This window comes from Hemibagrus wyckioides, linkage group LG08 (genome assembly GCF_019097595.1).
Source record: "Hemibagrus wyckioides isolate EC202008001 linkage group LG08, SWU_Hwy_1.0, whole genome shotgun sequence".
Taxonomy (NCBI): Eukaryota; Metazoa; Chordata; class Actinopteri; order Siluriformes; family Bagridae; genus Hemibagrus; species Hemibagrus wyckioides.
The window spans coordinates 10,817,022-10,838,637 of record NC_080717.1 but is presented as its reverse complement, the minus strand read 5'-3'; the positions used below and the strand labels follow the sequence as shown (position 1 = coordinate 10,838,637).

The 21,616-nt window shown below is 40.2% G+C and overlaps 1 protein-coding gene across 1 annotated transcript in view; it reads right to left on the bottom strand.

Moving 5' to 3' along the window:
* Nucleotides 1–21,616, bottom strand: part of nexmifb (neurite extension and migration factor b) — a 57,252-nt gene extending 35,636 nt beyond the window's left edge. The window contains exon 1 of the mRNA XM_058396199.1: nucleotides 21,216–21,616. The gene's annotated coding sequence lies outside the window, so the exon portion shown is untranslated. The remainder of the gene's footprint in view (nucleotides 1–21,215) is intronic.

Below are 21,616 nucleotides of genomic sequence, written 5' to 3'. Positions count from 1 at the left end.
ATGTAGAATCTGAGTAAATAAAAACAAGTAAATAAGTAAATAAATAAAAAATATCTTTAGCTGCTTTTAAAAAAGAATATACTGTAGTTGCCTTTTTTTCCTCACATTATTACATTTTTAGATGAAAAACAAAACAAAACACAAGGCTGTTTCCCTTAACTTTGGGTGCATTGAGCAAGTCTGTGCTACTGGATCTTCTAGAAAACCACATTAACACATCACACCTTAATTATCTGCTAGTTTCTAGCTATTAAATATTGTCAATCTAACACCAGATAATTGCCTGAAAATCTGTACAAGTTATAAGAGCTTTGATGAAGGGCACAGAGCAATGAACACATTCAGTTAGCATTGTGTACAGAAGCTTTAACTATAGAATATAAGTTCTATGACATTTCAGTATGACTCTTCCCTTGGCATAAAGCAACAGTAGATCATGCTTCCACCAGGGCTCTAAACAAGGAACAAAATCAAACACAATCGTAATTATTTTGGAAAATAAAAGTTAATCTGAAATCTCTGTTCCTGGTTAACAGCATTATCTTTCATTATTTGTCAGAGTATCACTATAATAGCACAGAATCTATTCGAAAAAGATTGACAAAATTTCTCTTACTCTAAACGTCAAAATAGCTAGCTAACAAAAGACAGATTGAAACATAATAGCTAGCTAACCCAGACAAAGAACATGCATTTAGCCAGCTTGCAGTTCTATGCAATTTTAACTCTAGTGCTAGAAATTTGCTCTCTCTTCTGATATGTAACATTGCATTTGGAGATATTTTGATAACAACAACCTCTGGAAAATTCATTCACTTTATGAATTTTCATTCATCTTTAGTAACTGCTTTAACCAGGTAAGATCATGATGGATAGAGAGGTAATCATGGGAACACTGGGAGCAAGGTGGGAATACAGCCTGAATGGCATACCACTCCATCACAGAGCACATGCACATTCACAAGGGAAATTCAGCGTAGCCAGTCCACCTGCCATCCCAGCATATGTTTGGGAGGTAGAAGGAAAACAGTAAAACCCATGTGAACACGAGGAGAACATGCACAGAATCTCAGAAAGAGACACTAATCCATGCTCAGGATTAAATCAGGGACCTCAGGGCTGTGAGGCAATATTGTTGCCCACTGCGTCAGCATGTCAATGCGACTGGTAAATGAAAGTGGGATATTTTATAGCTATATTTCACAACACAAATAGCAACATTCCATACAGCCTGTGTGCCCTTATCAGCATTCTAATAGCTTTCCAAACATACTATTTTAGCATATCAAGTTTGCAAGCCATTTTTCTAATCAGTTTAGCAACAGTGTTGGGTTTGAGACACAAGAATGGAAACTTTAATGGAAACACCAATGGAGCAGAGTCTTCCACAAATCAGTATTCCCTTGAAACAGCTAGATTAGCAGGCTACTAAGTTCGGTTAACAAGCAGGAAGTAATGAAAGTCACAATGACCTGTGCTGTTACCCCGACTTCACTAGTAATAGACCTGCTATTCTTGCAAACCTAAATTAGGTCCAGCGGTGGATATAGCACTATGGGGCACTTGCATGAACTGCAGGACTCATACGCTTAACTGGCATCAGGGTCTCCAGACGCCATGTCAAAAAGCTCTGAAAGCCATTTTGCTCACTGCTTTCACGTTGACCTTGTTAGGCTTCTTTAAATCATGACATATCACCATGGCTTTCCGTCTCACCATGATCGTCTCCACTGAGGCTGCTAGCACTTTGATTGACAGTCGCTAACGACTGGATGTATGTCACTGGTGCTGTGTATTTCCCCACGCTGGCCAATGCTTTTAAAGAAATACGCAGGATACAGTGAGTGAACACAGCAAACACACCCATCAGAGCTGCTCCCGATTCAGGCATTTCAGTGAAAGCTTCACTGAAAAACACACACATCCAGAATACTAGCTTCCATATGGCAAACACCAGTAATGCCATCTGCAGTGGATTGAGTTAGTTTTCAGTCCTTGCACTGTTTTAAAAGAGACACAAAACTGCCTTGAGGTTTGCAAATTGCAAAAAGGAAAAAACGCACATGGTGTTCATCCTAAATACAAAGAGCTGCATTAAAATTGCATGACAAAAAAAAAAGCTTTCACTTCAATGTGTGCAAATTATAAAAATGGAGTCACAGAAAGGGGTTAGGATTTCTAAACACAGTGAATCTTGACAAAAAAAAAATTAAATAGAACACCTTAACATCCGGTCATTTTTTCAGTCGTTGTGGCTGAATGGTCTAGCTTGAATAGCATACCTAGCTTTGGGTTGCATCGAAAAAGGAAAAGCCTTGCTAATTGTGATTCAGCCTCTCCTCTCTCCCCTTGGTCTATGCTCAAGCAGCTGCCTCCATTTATGCAGGGCACATTTCAAATGACAGGAGGGAGGGAAAGAGGGAGGGTATTGAACTTGGCTCAGTGCAGGAAGGGGGAGGGAGACAAAAGGTTGCACAATGATTGCACAGTAATTCTTAAGAGTCTGGACACTAAACACAAAAAAACAAGCTCATCGAGCAAGCCTAGCCTGGTTTGCACGTCTACACTAACATCCACGCAAATTCTTTCAGCCAATGGGAGCAGAGTTCACACCAACCCATTAAATGACGTATGAGAACGTATTCCGCTACAAACATCTCTGCTGCTACTGAACCGGCAGTGATGAGGGAAGGAGGGAAAAAAGTGCCAATAAGCCGTGTGTGGGCCCGTGTGAAAGACTGCGCCGTGGTGTGTGTGTGTGTGTGTGTGTGAGTGTATGTGTGTAAGTATGTGTGTGTTTGTCAGCGACTGAAGAATCTCTTGGCACAACTCTTGCTGTGTACGCTGCAGAGAGGGATCAATGGGATGCTGTTCCTCATCTTTCCTTCGCGTCTCCTCTCGTTGCGCCGATCCACAGCTCTCACGTCTCTGGCAGCTCCGGCACATGAAATCTGATGCTAGTAAACAGTCTATTTATCAAATGAAGCTAGCTGTCCAACTTTATCAGCTGTAACAGGCAGCAGACTTCAGCTACTGAGAGGAGCATTGTAAAAATGACTCGATGAACCACATGACATTGTGGATTGTGGGATATTCTGTTGTCTCAAACAAGGTTTCATAACTCCAAAGTGTATACCTCTTTCCTGACATGCGACACATGACAGAGTTCAGAGATAGCTGCTAGTTAATGGCACAGATGGACAACTCCAGCATTCTCAGTTCATTAGTTTCCTCAGCATACAGCAGAAGGGTTGAGAGAGGGAACCACCAACCCCCCATCTCAATCCAGCAGCATGTATAATTACCCATCCACATCAACTCCTAGCACTGACCTGCAGAAGAACCAACAGCTGCTTCACCCAAAAACAGCTCTATCTAATACACCGCAAGTCCTTGTTGTTGGTGGTTTTTCAGGCTCATCATTGTAACTGCGTGTCTGCTAGACACAATACAGCTTTCATCTGAGTGTCATATCTTTATGATATCCCGCTGTAAAGATCTATCTAATATAGTACTTCAAAAAATTAGCACTGTGCATAGGCATGGACTCTAGTCCTTATTATGCTGCTCATATATGTGTAGACGTATGGATGGATATAGCAGATGGGAAATTTTGTAATTTATGCCAAAGCTATTCTGTCTAAAACAAAAACACAAAAAAAAAAAATGTTCGCACATAATTAGTTTCTTTTATTCTATGTTCCAGAACCTTTGCCATAGCTTAAGAAAACAACCCTTTCAGCTGGATTCACCCCAAGGACATCTCTCAAAGGTAGCATCATTTCTGATGTTTTTCTTTTTTTTTCTAACCTTAAGACACTGTAGCTAGACTACTGGCTCCAACATTGTCTTTGATGTGCTTTTGCCTTTCACTGATATGATTATTTTTGATGCATGACTCAAACAGCAGATCTGTACAGACCGGCCGGTTCAATTCTGTAATAACTGGGTTCATTTTAATTGATTACGCTTTTCTTCCATCCAACATGCGCTTTATAAATATCTATCACCGTGTCTGTAATATATCCTTTCTGACTGGTTCTTAATACATTTGATAGAATGCTCTCTTTGAAATAAATTGGCAGCTCTCATTATCAGCATAGACAAGCAGACCGTCAGAGCTTTCATGTCATTTGATTTTTTTTTGGTATGTTTATCTACCGCCGTCGGACTGGCAGCCCATCACATGGAATGCTGCCATTCACTGTATGGCTTTGGAAGAAAATAAAACGTTATACCAGGCAGCAAGGTGGAGCATTTTCCATATTTTGACACCACTCTGTCACTATCAGCTGTTCCACAGTGGCACAACACAATACAAATAAACCTAAATGCTAGACGTATCAAATTTCTGCAGTACATATTTCAACATGTGCACAAGAACATGATTATTGACTCTCCACTGATTGCTGCTTTTGATTATACCAAACAAACTGGTAATGAGACTCTATTAGTAGGAATGATTTAATCCTAGTACCTTTCAGAAACCTACATCTGATGAATCTTTCATTACTGCATATTACCTGATTACTACTGGCACACAATAACATAATAATCATACGCTTTAAGAGCGCTACCAAAATAAGAACCTTGCGTTGATAAGTTAGCGAGCTCAACCTTGTAGACACATATTGAGGATCATTACCTTAAATTTGTTACATTTAAACAGTCCATGGGTTTGCAGAGAGGACAGACTGCTTTAAGCTAAGCAACATATCTGCAGGGCCATGCTTCAAGAGAACAAATGAGGCCAAAGCCCCTGCTCTTTTCCCTTTCGTAATCAACCATATTGATCGGTCTGTGTGGGAGCTTTCTAGAGGGCTTTCTGCATCCGTGGATCAGCGTATATACTTTGGGGGTGTTTGGCAGGTTTATTTGTGCTGCCTCAAGACAATAGCGCCTCTGAGTGAGGTGATTAAAAGTGCCTTCTTATTGAGCTCCCCCCCTTTAATCAATGGCTCTCTGTGATCCTGAACAGAGCTGAGAGACAACCTCTGAACGTACTGCTAGCAAAGCGGGACGAATGTTAGGGTAAGCAGGTGCCAATTCCTACTTTCACAGTGGCTCATAAAGAGAACTTGCCATTTTAGGTTCAGCAATGCCCAATTAAACAAATCTAATGCAGGGGAAAAGGGGGGTCATTTCATTAAGTGGATAAGGTTAATGAGTTATTTGTATGGTTGATGTCTTCTGGCGGTTTCAAAGGTTAGGTGCCTCCATCCTGCTGCCCTTTGGAGTTATGGTTAAAATGCACGAATTTACACGCTCTTCCAAGCAACCATAATGAGGGTCGAGACACACTGTGTGTATGGATGTAAGAGCGTTAAACGAGCAGGCCAAAGAGAGATGAACACCGAGACCCTTTCCCACCAGCCCTTTCTTCTATTTTACTAAAGGAACATACTAAGGTAAGCCGTGCTGCACTCAACACAAGGTTACATAGTCTTTCCCGCTTAAAAGGGAAGCGACGTATAGCGGCTTGTGACTCCCAGTTCAGAAGTCAAACTAAATGGACACCATATATTGCTTTCTTCGTATGCGTTTTTAAATAGCTTGTCTTCAGGCTGTATACGCAGCTTTATAGCATTCATACAGCAAATGCAAGGTTCATGGAACTAGCCCAATCAATTCAGCCTGATTCAAATGTCTAGGACAAGAATGCAAGGCAGCTACAATCTCTGTATGTCAGGACTGTCATATGAATGGGCAGCGGGTGCTTCTTAAGAGCAAGTATTGGACAAACACAAACAAATGAGGCAGCTCGCAGTGACTCAGTGCTCTAATGAACCAGCGTATTGACTCACTGAATTCGCTCTCTGTCTACAATGGCTGTGTGGATCCCAGCAGCCAGTCTGAATACCAATAACTGTGTGCTTTCGGATGGACGGACGGTGGGTGAGGGGGGTTAACAGCAGTCATCGCACAGCAGTGGGAGTGCACCGAGAAACAAGAGGTCCCTGAGCTCCACATGTGCATGCTGCTTTGTGAAAACATGCAAGCAGAAAAGTGTGTGCACTCCATTTGCTGATGAAATACTGTATATGTCATTCGCATGCCTATATTTTTGAAGACATTTCATCCTTTTTCCCCAACTATATGAACTCTGTACAATAAAAATTCTACTATGCGATGTCACACAGAAGAGTATGTGTTCCGTTCCTCCTCGTGTCGTCTAAGGGGGTTGTTTCTTGTCACTGTCGCTTCTGGCTTGCTCATTAGGCATCTAGATCTCCATCCAGATTTCTGTAATGCTGCTCTGTGACAATGACATTTAGTTGTTAAAAGTGCTGCATAAATATGGCAAGTTTTTGAACACCTGATCATCACACCCATATGAGGATATTTCCTGAACTGTTGCCACAAAGTTTGAAGCACATAATTGTCTCGAATGTATGCTGTAGCATTTAGATTTCCCTTCACTGGAACTAAGAAACCCAAACCTGTTCCAGTATGACAATGCCTCTGTGAACAAAGTGATGTCCATAAAGGCATGATGTGCCCAGGCTGGAGTGGAAAAACCCGAATGTCCTGCACAGAGCCCGAACCTCAACCCCAGTGAACGCCTTTGAGATGAACTGGAACACTAACTGCACCCCAGATCTCCTCACCCTGACCTCACTAATGACTGAATAAATGAATTCCCACAGCCATGTTCCAAAATCTATGATTTGAAGGTTATTATATCAGCAAAAGGGGAACTAAACATGAATGGGATGTTCAGCAAGCACAAAAGAATGTGATAGTCAGGTGTCCACATAATTTTGACAATATAGTGTACAGTTGATATGACAGCATATCATAATGAAGAAATCTGCCTTGTGCGCCACAGAATATATGATAAGAAAAAATGTTAAAAGGGGAATGTTTTTTAAAAATTTAGAAATGTAAAAAAGACATCATGATAGAAGATGATAATGAGTTCTCTGGTTATTGTTATTATACCGAATCATCATGTGTGATCCACCAAAAATAACAAACAGAGTATGCTTCATGTATAGGCACTATAAAAGTCCAGCAAGGTGACTGAATATCTTGGATGGTAAACCCAGAGGAAGACCATGACCACATGAGAGCCAACAGGGACCCACTTGGAACAATGCAACAGCCTTACAGTTCTTAATGAGCATCCTCACATTCCGCATGATACCACTAATTTGAGAAATTTCCAGCACAAAGACATAATTAGACAAACTAATTAGACGCAGACTTTGTTGCACAGAGAGCCTCCGCAGTTCAAGCTATCCGCCTACCTGCTGTGTGCTAAAATAAGACGGAGCCATCAAGAACATGTACGCTAATTCCCTTCGACAAGTGCACCTTGGCATATGTGGAGAGGCTACATTGTGTCAACGCACCTAGGGGACTAACCCCCTCCCTAGCTCATACAAAAACAGCTTCGATCTATGTACGTAATATACAAGGCATAAAGTGAAACGTGTTGTCATATGGCCATATGTCGACCCAAGGAAGATGTGGAAATAGCCATCTCAAAGGAAGGAATTAAATTGGAATCGATAGCTAACTACAAGTCAACCATGGATATTTAGGTCTCTGGAGGATTCATTATTCAATGCTAACGGCCCTGGAAAGGACAAAAAATATAAAAGCCTCAGAACAAAAAGGGTTGCTGCTGGAGAGCCACAACCAAGAGTCCAGGGAGAACTGGGGGACACACAGGTGAAGAAAAAGTAATTGATTTAAAAAGTGACGGGGGAAGCCACAGTCTCCGGGGGGATCTGGAGCTCATCAGCACAGAAGTGGCAGGGGAACATGGCTGGACGAATATTATCATAAAGCTTCAGCCTGTATTAGATAGTCTCCTAACACAGATATTACAGCTTGGAAAATGAAAAGGAAAAGAGTTTAGAATGAGCACTGATGAAATGAAATCATTAGTGTTTAAACTTTTTTTTTTTTTTCATTTCGTAGCTTCACATCAATGCTCTTAAAATGTTTGCACATTAGATAACCAGATACCTTAACATGTGGAAGCTCTTCTTTCAGAATATACAGCATATGGACTGAAAAAAAAATGTTTTCATTTGAATTTGCTCACCCTGATCCGAACGAACATTATTCTTTTTTTTTTAACATTTCTTTATTTTACAAGAACATGTCACTGCAGAACAAGTCTTTTCAACTAAACCACTTTAAGGTCTGGACAAGAGATTACTAAATGGCAAAAACAAGGCTTTCACATGATTGAACTAACATTAACAGGATTCATTTTCATGCAAACACCAAGATCACATCCGAGCTGAGAATCGAACCCACAATGCTAGTGTTTGTCAACAGACACAGGCTTTATTTACCTTAAATTTAATACCATACTATAGTTTCCATCATGAGATTTCACAATGTAACTGGTTTTCATTAGTACTATGTGAATTGGTCACGTTCACATTACATCAATCAATCTAGTACATAGAAGCGTGTTTAAATTAATTTAGTATAGATCACGTTTTGTTGTGAAACTTAATATTTTTTCTTAAATGTGTCAACTTGACAACTTAATCCCATATCCAGGAAACATCCAAAATGGTCCATTTAGGAAATAATTTGTATCAAAAACAGATTTATTTTGCTCTATGCATCTTGCATTGCACAGCCAAATACCACACCCACTAGCAGTGAGCAAATGCAGCAATAGTTGCCAAGCTAATTATTTCCTTCAGTGGCACATGAATCATGAGGTCTAAATATGAAACTTTTCTGATCGATCAAAACATCCTAGACATATATAACATTTTATCTATTTGGAGCTACAAACCATGAGGACAACAGGATTTCCTTCATTTTTGATATCATCCATGCATTAATGCTTCCAAAAAACAATCTGCCCACCCAAAAGAGGTGGCCCTGTCGCTAATCGAGTGAGCGCGCCTGCCAGGTGCCAGGAGAAAACCCAGAATCCTGCCAAGCAAGGTTATCAGTCCACTGCAATAAACGGACTACATTCATTAACAGACCCTGGAGCTGAGGGGATCTTCCAAATCCCCAGAGCTCAATGTGTCTTCCCTCTCTTTCATGTGCTAAAGATTAAAGCTAAAGGCCATCTCCCTGTGCTCACACACCCATTTTTACATCCTCTCCTGTCTCACATCCCTCTCTTTCTTGCTTAACTGCTACACTGGCACCAGGCTTTTCTACTTATTTTGCTGAGGAACCACTGAATTATAGGTCTTTCAATTCCTGCTCAAAAGGATATTAAAAAGGTGAGCACTCTGCGCCATCAGCCTTAATGCTTTCTATAAGCAGCTCACAAACAAGGGAAAGAACGAGGGGGTGTTCTCTATTGGATCATTTCTCCATTGGATCATTTCTTTAGGGGGTGGGAGGGGACTGTTTTTCTACTCAGCCTTGTCCCATATGTGGTACTCCTGAGTAAATGCCTGGAGGTGTTGAAACATGTCATACTGAGACTTGTCTTCCGAAGGCAAGGACATACATCAAGACATGAGCGGAATATAAAGTCATAATGTACACATCTCATATGTATTTTTCCTTCCTGGGAGTCATTTTGACATGGCATTTGTCTTGGTACAACAATTCATTAGTTTTGCAAATATAAAGTTCTGTGATGGTGCAGCCTGGGGAAAAAAATCTACTACAGAAAAAAACAACAACAACAAACAGAATGCAGCGTAACATACAGTACATATCCAAGTAGTAAAGACTGTATTTCATCTCCTACAGATTGATCAAGGACTTGCCCTGTGAGAAATGCAAATTGATTCTGACAGGAAAATTAATCGTCCATGCCAAAGGATAACCTGATAAAACATTTTAATGGAATAATGAACGAAATGGGCTGAGATCTATGTTTTGGATACTCCGTTCCCCTGAGTGAAGGGAAGTAAGAATAGAAAGGGAAAAAAAAATAATTATAATCAGACCGTACAGACCTTGACAGTAAAACCCTGACAGGTCCCAATGTGGCGACGCATACTGATTTCATCCATGCTTTGCCAGGCCGCTCGAGGTTTCTGGAGAAGACAGTGTGTCGGCAAACAGGTGAAAGCTTTCTGAGCTTAATCTCGTTAATCACACGCTCCCTGTCCCCATTTAAACACTCCAGCGAGAGAGTTTAGGGTGATAAAAAGGCTCGGCTTTCAAGAATCATGACTCATCCTTGTTCGCCAGAGAAATAAATTCATTTAGCGAGATTCCTCCCCCATGTTTGCATCTGCGACATACATTACCATCTGCGCATCTGCGGCATGTATCAGAGAAATATTCCACCCAAATTTTTTAAAAAAAGACCAACTAAATCGAACGGACCAAAATTAGCATAATGCATAATGTTAGCTCTCCTGTCCCAGTTTTAATGAGATAGTTACATGGTTGTGATATTTATGTTCTGATATTTAATTACAAGCGAAGTCTGGGAGATATTTCCACATGGAGTGGTTTTATGCGAATCCGACAAACATTCCTAAAAAAGATCAGAACTTCTGGAGATCACTGAAAAGCTTGACGTGTGAAGTGAAGTGCAGGGGAGAAAATCTGAGCTAAACACCATGAATAAATCATACGTTGGAAATATATATATATAAATATATATATACATACACTACTATATTCTACCTGACTGCTATAATGCGGCATGCCCACAATCTCTCTCTGGCCATACTGCAAAAACATCAGAGCTGAAAACGCATGATGCAATAGCGCTAATACCTCTAAACACAGCAGAACGAGATCTCTGTGTAACTTTGAATAAAATAAAATAAAGGTAGGATTTATCAACTTTATGTTTTACTCAAAGACAATTTGCTGATGCTGGGAATAACTCGCATGTAACATTTTACTTCGATAAACATAGCATAATAAATGTGTCAATTAAGGTTTATTTTAATTACATTTCTTTCACGTGTCAAGTGTCTTCTTTCAAATCTTTCATCATTTGAAATGTTGTGACTAGTTAGAAGCAGGAATCCAGGTGAGACTTTTACCACACATAATCATTTCAGGGCCAAGGCTGTAGCCTGGTTAGCTAACTATGGTTTCAAAAATGCACAGTGACCATGACTAGATGAAACAAAATACAGTAGCGTGAACGTTATGCACCACAACAACTGTTACATAATCACCACTGCTCCAATACAAGGGTGGCAGAAGGGTGGCACAGACAAATTTGCAACTTCACAGCCCTAGAGTTCAATCCTGAGTGTTACTGCTTCACATGTTCTCCATGTGTCCACATATGTTTACTCTGGTTTCGTCCAACCGCCAAAAACATGCCACAGCATGGACTGGCTGTGCTGAATTGCATGCGAGTGTAGCATGCGAATGAGTGTGCGCATGGTTCCATGACATCTTATGCACAGTGTATTCCCACCTCAAGCCAGGAACAGACTCTGGATTCATCAGAATGAAATAATACTGAAGAGAAATGAACGTGGCATCACCATGCACTTATAACATATCATTTCAAACAGAAATGAAGACAATGACGCTGCAATACTAACCGAATTGTGAAACCAATGCCAAAGACCTACTACCTAATCCATTTATAGTTATATTTAACAGGGGTGAAACATCTACTATATAAAGCAAGTTCGCATTTATCGCTTTCACTATAACAGCTGTAAACACCTTAACCTCTCTCTCTCAGCCAGAAGGAAAAAGTCTGTTACATAAGCGAGATCCATAAGTGCAAATCCTCTATCCAGAAGTCTTCAAGGAAAGCTTAAAGGAACAGCTTTAGATCAAAGCGCTGACACTGAAGTCTCGTCGTATATGTTCACATAAATATTTCCTACAGTAAGTTTCACCAGAAAACCACTTATATATTTTAAATCCATCAATCCATCCATTCTCTACACCACTTATCCTACTGGGTCTCAGTGAACCTGAAGCCTATTCCAGGAGACTCAGGGCACAAGGCAGGGTATATCCTGGACAGGAAGCCAGTCTATTGCATTCACATACTACAGACAATTCATAAATTGTCTACAACATATGTCAAAGGACTGGGGAGGAAACCAGAGCGCAGAGAGAAACCCCCAGAGGCAGGGGACAGAATGAGGTGAACATGCAAACAGAGGCAGGAATCAAACCCCTAATCTTGGAGGTATGAGGGATTTGTGCTTAACACTAAGCTACCATGACCCCTGCATGTTTATCATGGTTTAAAAAAACAACACTTCATTCTAACAAATACATTTATAACTATTCTTAGATAAAGTGAAGCATTCTATCGCAATAGAAACAATAGTGCATTAATATAAACCTGTGATTAGTCTTGCAGAGGAAACTATAACCAAGCTGCTGTTAAAGAAAATCAATCAAAACTCTCTGACCAATCAGACTCAACAATTTAACAGCTCAAAGCCATTAATGTTTATATGCAAGCGAACAGCTTTCTACAATTCCAAGCACAGGGTTTTTAATAGTTTTTAAATCCTATTAGAGTCTAACATTGATTTTGTGTCCCAAACCTATTTCTGTGTTAATTTTGATGTTTATGGTCATTATCTTGATGCAAGATCCATCAACAGCCATTCCTTCAGGCAAAGGTAATCAGGATTTGATCTAAAATATCCTGGTGCTTTACTGAAAATCAAGGGGCAGACTGGCCATGTTCTCCCAGTGGGCTGCTGAGCAAAGTGGGATGGCTCAGTGCTACAGAAATATATATATATATATATATATATATATATATATACACTACTCACAAAAAGTTAAGGATATTTGGATTTTCGGTGAAATTTATGGAAAATGTAAAAAGTTCAAGCTACAGTGATATTGTATCATGAAAGTAGGGCATTTAAGTAGAAGCATGAAATGGTGATTTCCTCATCTCAAACAATTTATTGAAACAAAAGCCAACAACAGTGGTGGGTATACTACAACAAAAAATATCAATGTCTCAATAATTTGTCATGTGCCCTTGACCATCAATTACTTAGTTCTCTAATGATGCGACCTCGATGAGCTGGAGCATTGTCGTCCATGAAGATGAAATTAGGTCTGTGTTGTTCATGCAGGGGCACAATGACTGGATTAATGATGTTATTCAGGTAGTATTGGCTTGTCACTGTACCATTCACAAGATGTAGGGCAGTTCTGTAGACTGTAACACAACAGCAGCTGATGCATAGTGCTCTCCTTGACGTCTCCAACATCGTTGGCGGCCATCATTTCTGCTCAACGTGAATCAATCAGAGAACAGCACTGAGGTACATTGGTCCCTCGTCCAGCGTAACTGCTACCTGGCCCGATGCCTGTGTCTGGTGGTGTGGTCAGGTACCCTTGCAGGTCGTCTAGCATGCAGACCACGCTGATGTAAACGGTTTCGAATGGTCTGACGTGACACTTTGGTGCCTCTCACCTCCCTTAAATGTGCCTGGAGTTGAGTGGCATTCATCATCCGGTTCCGCACGGCACTGTTCACAATGAAGCAGTCATCAAAGTGGGATGTGGCCAAAGGACGTCCACTTCTATGCCTTTCTGTGACTCTTCCAGTGTCTCTGTATCTCTGTCGCAACCTGCTGATGACACTCTGTGACACTCTAAGCTCAGTGGCCACTTCCCTCTGAGAACATCCTGTTTGAAGCCTCACAATGGCAAGGTACTGTTGATCAATTGTTGGGTGTGGTCTTAGTCTCATGATGTCAAAATGTGAACTGCATGATGAAGAGGACTGTTTAAATACCAATTCTAAATGAACCAGAAAATTTATTGGTCGATTCATGGATCAAACACCAGTTGTGAATTTTGCCGTTATGCACCTTGTTAGAGAACAGCAAGTTATGAAAAAAGTACTGAAACACTGAACATTCAAAAGTGTAGAGAAAGTCAAATTAAGTTCACCTGTAAAGGTTATAGTGCATATCCTTAACGGAATATCCTTAACTTTTTGTGAGTAGTGTATATATATATATATATATATATATATATATATATATATATATATATATATATATATATATATATATATATATATATATAAAATAACAACAGTAATGATAATATTGTGTCTCCTTTCCGTCAGTGTGGGTGAGTCACCAGCATGGCCCATCTTGGTGGGGAAGGGATGTATTTTGCTGTTTGTCTCCCTCAAAATCCGTCTAATCTCCTTCCCCCCCAACCCATCCAAAATATTAATATGGTCCGCTTCATTGCATATCTTCAAACACACCCCCTTTCACATCTACCTCACACAGACAGTGACACTGATTCCCATGTATAGAAAAGGGGAAGAAAAGACGATGCAGAGCTGAAAAGCTCCGCCAAAAAAAAAAAAAGAAAAACGTTTAAGGTGTTAGATGATGTGAAATGGGAACTCTGCAGACCTGATCATAGGTGAGTTTAATGTCACATGATGACAGAATGCGATTCAGATGTGGATTCATGTTAGTGCTAAAAATAAAGTTTCGGTCGGCTGTACAGCTGAGTGGTGCAGCTCTCCTACACGGCTCCCAGATGATGCCCCTGACTAGCTCACATGCAGTCTGGAATGTTTTAGATTATAGCTATTCTTTATTCTTCTGTTTCTGTTTGTCTCTTTATGACTTGATATCTGTTCAGTGTTCCTTTATTAATCGTTAGTATAATCATCAGTGAGCCAGTATGTTATGATGTAGGACCATAAACCTAAAGCATTTGATGATTTCTTCAAATCCACTCCAAATATTATCCCCATTCTGGCACATTTGTTCCATCTTTTTAAAACTTTTTATCAATATCCTAATTCTGCTTAACGATTCACATCGCAATGGTCAACAACTCTGTGTTTCTTTAGGGGAATGCTCTTCGATTTTGTTCATAGTGACAGACGCCAGGAGTCCAAAAGGATTTTACAGGGTTGTGTACAACCTCATACTCGATTAAAGACAATTATAGGGCTGTCAGAGACTGAAAGCATACTTTTCTGCCTCAAAAAAAAAAAAAACAAGATCTACAAGAGCAGGCCATAGCAATATGATATAAATATCACTATATAGTAACATCATTATGCAGGTTTTTTTGTTCATCGTCGACACACAGCAGCATTTCTACTCACTCTACTTTACTGGCCATTCACATCAATTTCTATAAAAATGATGCAAGTAAATTGTCATGATTATGCCGAATCGCTATCTGGATTCTGTCAGCGTCTTTGTCATGCTTCTGTTTTGTGTGCGGCTTTGCCTTCCATAGGCTTGCTCGTAGCCCGTGTGCTTTGCTATTTTGGATTGTACTCGCGTTTGTTGTTATTTTTTTACACCACACACAATAAAAGTCTGCACATCCTTCACCTCCTGACATAAATACTTCATATATTAGTAAAGAAAAATTATTTTAAAAAATCCCTTTTTCAGAATAAAGCTCCAACACCACTGCGGAATGAATCTCATGATTTGGCTTGTGTATCATCAGACATGTGTCTTACATTTACTTGTTTGAATAATTATTAATTACAAAAGTAAGCAATTGTAACACTCGCGTGTTTATTTAACATTACTTGTAGGAACTAATTAGCATAATAAATCCAAGGTATTCCAAGGTAAGGTCTTTTATCTCTAACACCAGTGTGTGATTAATCGCTGCTGCTTATTCGTGGATAGAAAGGACACTGTATTTGATATGACTTTATTTTAACACAGGACCGACTCGTATGCCAAAATGATAAACTTCACCATCATAAAATCCTCCGAAAATCCAACCTCATATCTACAACTTCCACCCAAACTATGAGTTTATTATTTGCTCAACGCTAAAATGATTTTTCAGTTTAAACACGAAGAATATATGAGTGCCTTGCAGGAGCTGAACTGATTCATTAACATGGCTAATTATATTTTGTGCATTTATTAGCACAATAATAACGCATAAATTAATTAGGTATTGAAGTCACAGTGGTGTCTAATTGAGGAGGACGTTAAAAGTTGGAGAAAAAAAACCTATCCTTTTCACAACATGTTTATGTAAAGGTTTTCAAGTGTGTGAGGCTGAGCGTAAAATCGGCGTGTTTGAAATGTTTGCTTAAATGTTTAAGTGTAGTGCTTTCAACACTATTGGCACTGAAGTGGCGGTTGTCCTTTTGCAAGCAAAAAGCAACGTAATGATTCCTCAGTTCAGATTCTGAAACCTAGGAAGAACCGAGAGCAGTGCAAAAGGAACAAAAAATGGATTGTAGTATTATCTTGTATAGTTCTGAGTGTTGTGTGTTACATAATCATTAATAAATGACATATGTATTTCTAAATATCTCACAGGTTTATCACGTCAGTGAAGAGCCGAAAGGAAAAACGAATTAGACACACCAAAGGTGATGTAAATTTCTACTTAGACTTATTTCTATTTTGTCTTTTCATGATTACATAAAATATACGCCAGTGTACATGTCATCACAGCATCTAAACAAATGAAGTGCCCTCCTACTTCCTGCCTGCAGAATTCTGTTGAGTTGTAACCATTCTGCGAGGACAAAACCACCTTCTTCCATAAAAGAATGAGAAGTGCAGGAAACATCCTAACAACGTCCCTTTGCCCCTTCTCCGGTCCCCTCTGTTCCAAAAAGCGGCCTCTTTGGCCCCCGTGCCAAAGCCTGAAACAAGAGCTTTGCAGCATGAAGGGCCCGAGTGCACAAAGGAGCTCCTGTCATTCTCGAGTCCTGGGCAGGTCCCGGTTTCTTTCTCACATGGGACCTGCCCATTGCTGATCCAGAGGGAATAAACCCCCCTATCTGAGTTGCACTCCCAGTCCTTACAATGCCCATTAAGGGGGACGTGCACTTACCACCTAGTCAAAGCCTGCTAACAAAGGCTAATTTTCCCCTTTAGAAGTTGTCAGGGAGGTGAAATAGAAAGATAATTACAAACCATCTTCAACTTTACAGAACACAAGACATGGCATCTAAAACATTCTGACTAGAAATAAGTCCAGAAGTTTTCACATGCTTATCACTCTCTTTGCTTTCAGAGACATAATCCATGCCTCTGCACCTGCAATCATCCACAGCTGAGTCATTTCGCCGCTAACAACGCTGGAGCGTCACATGATGGGGCCATAATTTAATCAAGGAGCTCTTGACCACAACTACTAAAGTAGAGTAATTTACATGCGGTGTAAAATCTGTGCACTACTCACATGGAGATGAAAATGCTGGCTTGATACTTAAAAAAAAAAAAACTCGAAAGTCACTCTCCCTAAATAGTGCTGCTTATCCAGTTATAGACTAAAGTTAGTGCAGTCATATTTATTTCATTGGAAAATAAAAGAAGAATCGAGCTTTTCATGAACAGAGACATCGGGTGCTATATGAGGTGTTTAATAAGAGAGCTGTTGAATGTGAAGGATGTGAGGGAAACTGCAGTATTTGCACGGTAGTCTGTGCCATGTGCACTCTGCTTGTCTGCTTGTCTGTAATGGCAAAAAGCTACGTCTCGACTGAAAAGAACACTTACACTGCGGCAACTGCTAGAATACTGAACAATGACAGACATGCAAACTCAGTAACACCATTATAATATGTTTGTTGTTTACATTAAGCCCTGGTCAATCGCAAACATGACCAGCATTCAATACTGAGGCATCTCTGTCTGTGTCTCAAAAAAAAAAAAAAAAATCTACCATTCTACTGCAGCTTGAATTAAAGTGTGCTAAAACACGGCAAGAGGAAAAATGCTGAATAGAAGCAAATACGGAAGCAAGCGAGAGTAAGTCTGGAAGGCAGAGTGCACGCGGATATGAAATGCAATCAAGGCACTGAGCAAATCTCCCCTGGATCTCACCTCTATGTAATTACAGAACGCTCCGGCAGCCCATGTTGGGGGAGGGCGTGTTTAGGAGAGGGCACGAAGCTTATATATTAGCATGGTGCAATAGGGCTCTCATTTGTGATAGTGCATGAGACAGAGACCCAGTCCGGAAAGCCATCGTCAGCATTTTTACCAACATCCGTGACCCACTTTAAAGTGTTTTAGTGCTTGCCTGTTCCTGACACAGCATGGCTTGCCATGCAGAGGCTCCATATCCAACACAGACACAATGTGATCAAAGAACAACAAGGCTGTGTGTGTGAACCTATAGCCTGAGCTTCTATATCAGCACTCAGCAACTAGAAATCTGCAGTCTGGATGCAGATGCAACAGTGGACTTTAATCAAATACTGAATCGTGTATGAAAGAAAAAAGTCCTGTTTCATTAAATCCAGTTTTATAAACATGAACCGGTATGCCACATGCGCAGATTGTGGTTTGTCTAATCACATATGTATTCATGTACATTACTAAGCTGAATATCTAGACTAGCTACAGGTCTGGAGACATTAGCTCATGAAGGGGAGAGTTGACAAGCATTTTTAAAGATGATTGTTCAGAGAAGTATGTGTTTACACCTGCCTCAATAAAATGAAAAAATAAATCAGTTGTGTCTCATCTATTCAGGGTCTGTGGCACTAGCCAAAAATGCTGTGTGAGTGAAGCGTCACAACAAACCAATATATAACCACTTCAAATGTCTAATCTAATGGTTAAGTGTTAAAAATGTACAATCGTCACATTTCACGCATGATTTTCTGAGCTTTTCTGAGCCTCGCTGTACAAGGAACAATGTACAAGTTAAGCTATCCCTGTTCTATATGCTGGTTTTCACACTGGGACCAAATCTGAGTGTGATTTTTCCCAGCAGCCCTTGAAGCATTTGTCGGGTTTCAGACTCACTCAAACCTCAGTGAATTTGCATTCATTTTATGTCATCACAAACGTGCACATGAAGAACACAGCACGTCTCACTATGGGGATTTTTTTTTCATTGTTTTATTATTTTGGTGCTGTTATACATGGCAGAGCATCTCTTCTGTGCCCACAGCATTCCCCTGCCACTGATGGTTCACATGTATTGTGGAAAATGATTTCATCATCGACTAAAACACATGTGCAGGTTACTTTACTTCCTAAACAAATGTGGACAAGCTACATTCACAAGAATCGATGCACAGTTCTGGTACAACAGAACTCAGACCACCTCCTACAGCCTCGGGTTCAGTACCGTGCTGTGCTTCCTGGTCTGTATAACACCTTTGACATGACCAATTTCTCATGCAAATCCTGCACTGTTTCAGCCTAAACTGCCAGTGTGAAAGCCTATGATACAGTATGACTGCATACATATTTATCTATTACCCATTATGCTCATCATCCTAAAAATATTTTTAGAAAAGCTTGCCTGTGTAGTCTATACAAGCATAGACATAGATAAGTGTGAGGAAGTCCTGATGGAAATGTTTGTGATTACCAATCTATTTAAACATTTCTTTTAGTGTTTTCAAATGCCATAAGAGAAAAGCATTATAAGACACAGCAATCTGCAGTCTGGAGGCAGAGAGAGCGATTTCTTCTGAGTTTATTAAGCTGTCCTGTGATGTCCCATATGCATCAGTTTGGTGGCCGGTGTCACGGTAATCATCACCCTCCCCAGTAGCTAGTTGAATTAAAAGAACTAGCAAGTGGTTGGAAAGTAGAAAATGATTAAAAGTTGGAAGAAACTCAGGAAAACTATATATAACAAACCCTTCCTATTATCAAATTACATGAGACATGAGCCGTGAATGTTAAGTTTTAATCCACAGCTTGAAACTGTTCCTAATTAAATTAACAACTTGAACCTATTTTTTGAATGTTGCTATGATACAAATACACTGCTCCTGTGTAAATAGACTACACTAATGTGAATCAACGTCTTATTGTTCTGAATGGGAATAAGCGAGTCATCACGTGTGGGATGGAAAATGATTAGCTTTGGCTTTCATCTGAGTAATAAGAATTTTTTTTTCTTCATGCATGCAATGTATGGCACGCTATAAAGCATGCCTTAGGCCAAGGTCTTTTGAACAACTTTCTTTAACGGAGGATGTACACCCTCGGCCGTGAAGACGTATATACGGCAAAATAAGAATATGAGCTGTTGTGTTTCAGAATGGGGAAAGAAACACAAAACACAATGACAAAAGTAGAATTTAAATAAGACATCCAATATGAAGGAGCACAAGAGGCACAGCATGTCTTCAAGCAGGCCCTAATTGGTACGGCAGGTCTATATTCAATAGTCTAATAAAAGACGCACAATCATTGCTAAAAGCCTACCCGCCAGGCAGGGCTCGTCCAATGTATAGTATGTTAAATCAATATTAGCTGCAAATTTCAAAAAGAATCAATGCTGAAGACTGAATTGAAGCCCAAAAAATGTTATCTTTATTATCGATTCAAGGCAACAAATAGATGTGATAATAACAAAAGTCTAGCTTTTACTAAGGCATATCAACCCAAAATTGATGTAATGGTGCATCAGTGAGATGCGCTTGCTGGGTGCAGCGCCAGCCTTATTCTCTATTTACATAAGCGTGTTTCTCTCTTTTACACATTGTGCAGCTCAGCCTAGTTCCTGGTTCAACCACCATTTGATTTTGCCATCTGGTCAACCTCTAAATGAATTCATATTCATAGCCACTGTCCAGACAAACATTGTTATGATGACCACTGTGAAAACAAACAAGTGCACATGACTAAATCCTGAGGAAAAAAAAGAAAGACTGTCCCATTGATGGACTTGTGAGTCAGCCAGTGAGCAAAACAGACAGATAGTGATATAATACTATATTCAGTATGTCTTGATGCTGCATCCAAACCAAGGGCTTTTTGCATAGTTTTTAACACACGCCAGAAGGTGTACCACACCATTTAGAACAAAGTACAGTAGGTTTCCGGATTTGTGATGTCCAAAGTGTGTACAATTTTAGTGACCAGAAATATGAATCACAGACAAAGCAAAAACAGATGACTTTTAAAAGAAAGACATGACATCTCTAATTTCACATTTTAAACAAGGGAATAAATGCCATTCCGCATTTCTTCATCGATTTAATGTGATCTGTGCTATGAGAGTCTTGATAGCAATGAAATATAAATGTTTCAGAGCTGCCCCAGTATAAAATCTCTTAAGGGCACAGATTGTCCTGGCAGAGCCTTGTCAAGTCATCCTACACACACATACACACACTGCCCATTAATTCTGATTCCCAGCGCCTTACGATGGGACAGTGTGGGGATTATTCAACTCTTAGGCATACAACATATGATTTTCATTCAAAACGATGCCGGTACCCCGTACACATGCAGCCCGATATACCTCTTTTTATGGACGCGCGAGATCAAATGCACGCGTGTTTATGTCCGGGAGCGGAAGTGGAACGTAAGCGCGTGAAGTTGACACGGTTTTCCCCTTACCTCTGACTGAGATGTCGCTTCACTTCACATAAAATCAAAGCTCGGGCCGGTCGGATAAACGTTTTCCCCCCTTCAGCGCAACCACTTCTCCATGTTTTCTTCTCTTTTTCCGGGCCTCGGCTCGTAGCAGGTGGACGCGCCTCTCAGTGATGGAGACAGAGCCTCGTTCCCCCCCCAAAATCTCACTGCTCCATTTTAGAACAGAAGTCCGCGTTAGGCGCGCGAGCCGAGTCTTAAATCCCTCGTTTTTACAAGCCTTCCTCGTGCGTGCTTTTCGTTTTCTCCTCGCCTTCTCGTCGTCTTCTACCGGGTGCTCGAGGCTGCTTCCATTGTCGTATCAAGTCGTCTCTCTCTCTCTCTTTCTCTCTCTCTCTCTCTCTGCAGCTGGACCTCTCCTCTCC